We start from the raw sequence: 6,000 nt of genomic DNA, 5'->3' as shown, positions 1-6,000 counted from the left end.
ATACAGCATGGTCATGATTAGCAATTGTTTACTTACTTTTGTGTAGTTAAATACTTTATATGAACCTGACCTATTTCGTTAATTTGTAATCAAATGTATTTTGCAAATCTCAAAACAGATACACTTTAAATTTCAGCGGATTATGCAAACCTAGAAATGAACTGAGGATCAATGCCTCAAAAATTCAGTGACATGTATTGTGGTCAAAGCTCCTGTTATGTAGAGGGGGGAAGTTGCATTGCAGCATTTTTAACTGAAGCTGCAATGCAACTCCCATGGCCATATTAACCGTTGCCTTCCAAGGAAATGTGTTGTAATTGCTTTGAATTTTGATCTTTTTAATTGCCCCAAATGAACTCTTTAAATTCATCCAACCCAGCCACAGATCTCCAGAATTTCAAGCAGGGATATTTCCCAATTGCATCTGAGATGTCACAAAGATGAATTTGGAGCCATTAGTGCACAAACAACTGATCTGTGAACAAAACATTTGTTTGCCTATAGAATTTACAGGTAGCCCTCGACTTACAGCAGTCCATTTAGTGACTATTCAAAGTTACAACAGCAGTGAAAAAAGTGACTTCTGATCGTTTTTCACACTTATGACCTTTGCAGCACCGCCATGGTCATAAGATCAAAATTCGGGTAACTTGGTTCATATTTACGACGGTTGCAGTGTGCTGGGGTCATATGCTCAGCTTTTGTGACCTTTTGACAAGCAAATTCAATGGGGAAGCCAGGTTCAACCATGTTACTAACTTAACAACTGCAATGAGCCACTTAACAACTGTGACAAGAAATTTGTAAAATGGGGAAATCTCACTTAACAAATCCCAAAGGTACTTTTTTCAAAGGTTGACTCAGCCTTCCATCTTTCTGAGGTGGGTAAAATGAGGACCGAGATTGTTGCCGGCAATAGGCTGACTCTGTAAATTGCTTAAAGAGGGCTGTAAAGCACTGTAAAGCGGTATATAAGTCTAGAATAGAATAGAATAGAATAGAATAGAATAGAATAGAATAGAATAGAATAGAATAGAATAGAATAGAATAGAATAGAATTTTTTATTGGTCAAGTGTGATTGGACACACAAGGAATTTGTCTTGGTGCATATGCTCTCAGTGTACATAAAAGAAAAGATACCTTCATCAAGAATCATAAGGTACAATACTTAATGATAGTCATAGGGTACAAATTTAACATTTAATGATACAACACTTAATAATAGTCATAGGCTACAAATAAGCAATCAGGAAACAATATCAATATAAATCGTAAGGATACAAACAACAAAGTTACAGTCATACAGTCATAAGTGGAAGGAGATGGGTGGTGGGAACGATGAGAAGATTAATAGTAGTGCAGACTTAGTAAATAGTTTGACAGTGTTGAGGGAATTATTTATTTAGCTGAGTGATGGCATTCGGGGGAAAAACTAAGTGCTTTTGCTATTGTTATTCAACTGGACCTTCTTGTTTTCCTTTGAAGATGTTTCGCTTCTCATCCAAGAAGCTTCTTCAGCTCTGATTTTTCAGCTTCTTGGATGAGAAGTGAAATGTTTTTCAAAGAAAAACAAGAAAATCCAGTTGCATCTTGAAACAAGTACCTTTGGGACAATCTGGATGACTAAGAATCTCCATAGTCACTTAACAAATGTTTCACTTAGCAACATAAATTTTGGGGTCAATTGTGGTTGTATGTTGAAGACTGCCAATATATATAGCCACCAAACTCAGTGCAGTGATTCTGAGTGACTTGCAATACAAGAATCGGTTTTAAGAAACCAATTGTTTAAAAAAAAAACAGCATTGCAACAAAACTGAGGATCCTAAAATCTAAGGAAACCCATACACATGAGGCTGGGCCTGTGGAAAAAACCAAGGCTTTCCAGAAAACTAAAAAGGTGATCTGCATCTTCGGGGAGATGCTTTTCTATTAGGTGGAATGTAACTGAGAAAGCAGTTATACTGGATCCCATTAGATCAGGGGTCTCCAACCTTGGCAACTTTAAGACTTGTGGACTTCAACTCCCAGAATTTCTCAGCCAGCAAAGCTGAGGAATTCTGTGAGTTGAAGTCCACAAGTCTTAAAGTTGTCAAAGTTGAAAACCCCTGCATTAGATGGTATACTTCCAGAGGAGGGACCTGGAGTGTGTCCACTCTGTCACACCTCATGACGTGGATATAAATAACTGGGACAAGCAGTCCTGCATATAATCTGGCCCTATGCCATCTAGAGTTCTTCAGTGACTACCATCACCTCAATTAGGTCCAGATATGGGCTCACATTTCCGGTGCTAGGCGAACTGGTTGCTACAGTATCTGAAGCCCACCTCTGACTGAGGGTGAGAAATGCTGATATAGAGACTAGAAAATGGGAGCAAGTTAAATTCTTTCTGAGAAACATTGCATGCTTTCTGTGCATAAAGAGCCACACGTGTATTGCTCCCATAGATTTTCCTGAACATTAGAGGTGGCAGTTGAGCTAAAAAAAATTCCAATAATTTAAAACTAGATACCCCAAAATGAACCTTTTTTTGAAAAGTGAGATTATAAAAGCCCAGTCTAGCACAATACCAATGAAGAAGAAAAATAATAGATCTCAAAAGAAACCAGCATGGATGCATAAAGAACTATCTGACAAATTGAAAGACAAAAAGGACAAATATAAAAAGTGGAAAGAGGGGCAGAATAACTAAGGCAGAATATCAGCAAATAGCCCGAGCCTGTAAAGATGACGTGAGGAAAGCTAAGGCTCACAATGAACAAAGGCTAGCAACAAAAGTGAAAAATAACAAAAAACACTTTTTCCAACATGTTAAAAACAAGAAAAAAGTCAAGGAAACAATTGGCCCATTGCTGGGAGAAAGTGGCAAGAAGATGACAAGCAACAGGGAGAAAGCAGATCTATTTAGCTCATATTTTGCATCTGTCTTTATACAAAAGGAAAAAACAATCCAACCTATCAAAAACAGCACCACAAAAAACAGATTAGGAACACAAGTTAAAATAGGGAAGAAAATGGTAAGTGAACACCTGTCTACCCTAGACGAGTTCAAATCACCAGAACCGGATGGATTACACCCCAAGGTTCTGAAGGAACTGGCAGACAAGATCTCAGAACCACTGAACTATATCCTTCAAAGATCCTGGAGCACAGGGGACTGGAAAAGAGCTGATGTAGTTCCCATCTTCAAAAAAGGAAAAAAAAACAGATCCAGGAAACTACAGACCTATCAGCCTGACCTCAATACCGGGGAAGATTCTGAAAAAGATAATCAAGCAACGAATCACCAAACACCTAGAAGCAAACAAAGTAATAACCAAAAGCCAACATGGATTTGTCAAAAACAGATCATGCCAGACTAATCTTATTGCATTCTTTGACAAAATGACAAAATTAGTAGACCAGAGGAATGCTGTTGATATAATTTACTTAGACTTCAGTAAAGCATTTGATAAAGTAGACCATAACCTACTACTAGATAAAGTAGAAAAGTGTGGGTTAGACAGCACCACCACCAGATGGATTCGTAACTGGCTGACCAACTGCACTCAACATGTAGTCCTCAATGGAACTACATCCACATGGAGGGAAATATGCAGTGGAATACCCAAGGCTCTGTTTTAGGCCCAGTACTCTTCAACATCTTCATCAATGACTTGGACAAGGAGATAGATGGGGAACTCATCAAATTTGCAGATGACACCAAGCTGGCAGGAATAGCCAACACTCCAGAACACTCCAGAAGATAGGCTCAAGTTACAGAAGGATCTTGACAGACTTGAACATTGGGCGCTATCTAACAAAATGAAATTCAACAGTGAAAAAAGTAAGGTTCTACATGTAGGCAAAAAAACCAAAATGCACAGGTACTGTCTATGTGGTACCTTGCTCAATAGTAGTACCTGTGAAAGGGATCTTGGAGTCCTAGTGGGCAACCATTTAGATATGAGCCAGCAGTATGCAGCAGCTGCTAAAAAAGCCAACGCAGTTCTGGGCTGCATAAACAGAGGTTTATGATCACTTCAAGATCACGTGAAGTGTTAGTGCCACTTTATAATGCCTTGGTAAGGCCACACTTGGAATACTGCATTCAGTTTTGGTCGCACGATGTAAAAAAGATGCTGAGACTCTAGAAAGAGTGCAGAGAAGATCAACAAAGATGATTAGGGGACTGGAGGCTAAAACATATGAAGAACAGTTGCAGGAACTGGGTATGTCTAGTTTAATAAAAAGAAGGACTAGGGGAGACATGATAGCAGTGTTCCAATATCTCAGGGGTTGCCACAAAGAAGAGGGAGTCGGGCTGTTCTCCAAAGAACCTGAGGGTAGAAAAAGAAGCAAAGGGTGGAAACTAATCAAGGAAAGAAGCAACTTAGAACTAAGGAGAAATTTCCTGACAGAACAATTAATCAGTGGAACTACTTGCCTGCAGAAGTTGTAAATGCTCCAACACTGGAAATTTTAAAGAAAATGTTGGATAACCATCTGTCTGAGATGGTGTAGGGTTTCCTGCCTGGGCAGGGGGTTGAACTAGAAGGCCTCCAAGGTCCCTTCCAACTCTGTTGTTATTATTATTATAACCTGCAACTCAAGGAACGATTAAGGGCAGAATGATGAGAAACAGCAAAAAGGGTGAAGAAATGTTTATCTAAGCCCTGGAGTTCAGTGTCTGTGGCTCCAGCAATGTTTTAGAATCTCTTTATACTGCATAGTTGGAATCTCCTTTGGCACATAAATAACATCCAGGTCCTGCCTTCCAAGGTCCTGGTCCTGCTTTTCAGGATATGGTCAGAAAGGCCCCTAAGGGCCCCTAAGGGCTCCACTTTAAAAAAAAATGTACCAGTATCTTGGCTTTTTTTAAAAAAAACTTGGGTTCTGCACTGACCACCAACATCTGCCAGTCAGTCACTCTAGCTGGTCACATTGAGGTTTCTGACTTGCTAAAACCTAAAATTAGTAACTGCATGAGGCAGCTTTCAGCTTGCGAAAATCCTCCATTAACGAACTTTCATGCAATAGAAATAGCACATGCTGCAAGATGTTGCATGATCTGGTTTGATGGAGAAATAACATTTTTTTGTTCCTGGTTTGGATTGTGCCATCTTTTTAAAGCAATTTCACTTCCAGAGTGGAAAGAACAGAATTGCTTAGAAAGTTGATCATCTGCCTCAGGTCACAGGATGAGTCTGCAACAATCCTGGCCACTAATTCTTGCTCAGTCACAATTCTGTCTAACTACTACAGGTAGTCCTCGACTTACAACCACAACGGAGCCCCAAATTTGTGTTGTGAAGTATGACATTTGTTAAGCGAGTTTTGCCCCATTTTGCCCCATTTTACAAACTTTCTTGCCACAGTCGTTAAGTCAGGGGTCCGCAAAGAGTTCCTCTGCGGGTTGAAGTCCACAAGTCTTAAAAGAGCCAAGTTTGCAGACCCCTGCGTTAAGCGAATCACTGCAGTTATTAAGTTAGTCAACAACATCCCTGTTGATTTTGCTTGTAAGAAGATCGCAAAAGGGGATCCCATGACCCTGGGACACTGCAACGGTCATAAATGTGATTAAGTTGCCAGGCATCAAATTTTGAGCACATGGGGATGCTGCAATGGTTCTAAGTGTGAAAAACAGTCATATGTCACTTTTTTCAATGCCATTGTAACTTCTAAAAATCACTAAATGAACTGTTGTAAGTCAAGGGCTAATCCAGAATTGTGAGTGTTGGTGAGATTTGCCCAGCACCTCAGTGACAAATCATTTCTTTCACACTAAGATTACTTCTTTATACCTGGGCACAGCTAAAATGATTTCATGGCTAGTGCATATAACAAATTGCAACTAGCAAAAGAAATATCTGGTGCTCAAGTACAGAATAAAAGACATTTTCCTGACAGCAATCTATGAGGAAAGAAATTGGTTGATTTTAATAGACTCATTTCTGCAAGTAGCAGCACCTTGCTAGGTTTGGTCATTAAGTAGATATTCCGGGGAAATATTGTGT

Source organism: Ahaetulla prasina, chromosome 1, assembly GCF_028640845.1.
Source record: "Ahaetulla prasina isolate Xishuangbanna chromosome 1, ASM2864084v1, whole genome shotgun sequence".
Lineage (NCBI taxonomy): Eukaryota > Metazoa > Chordata > Lepidosauria > Squamata > Colubridae > Ahaetulla > Ahaetulla prasina.
The sequence above is the reverse complement of the archived record's forward strand: the minus strand, read 5'-3'. Positions refer to the sequence as shown.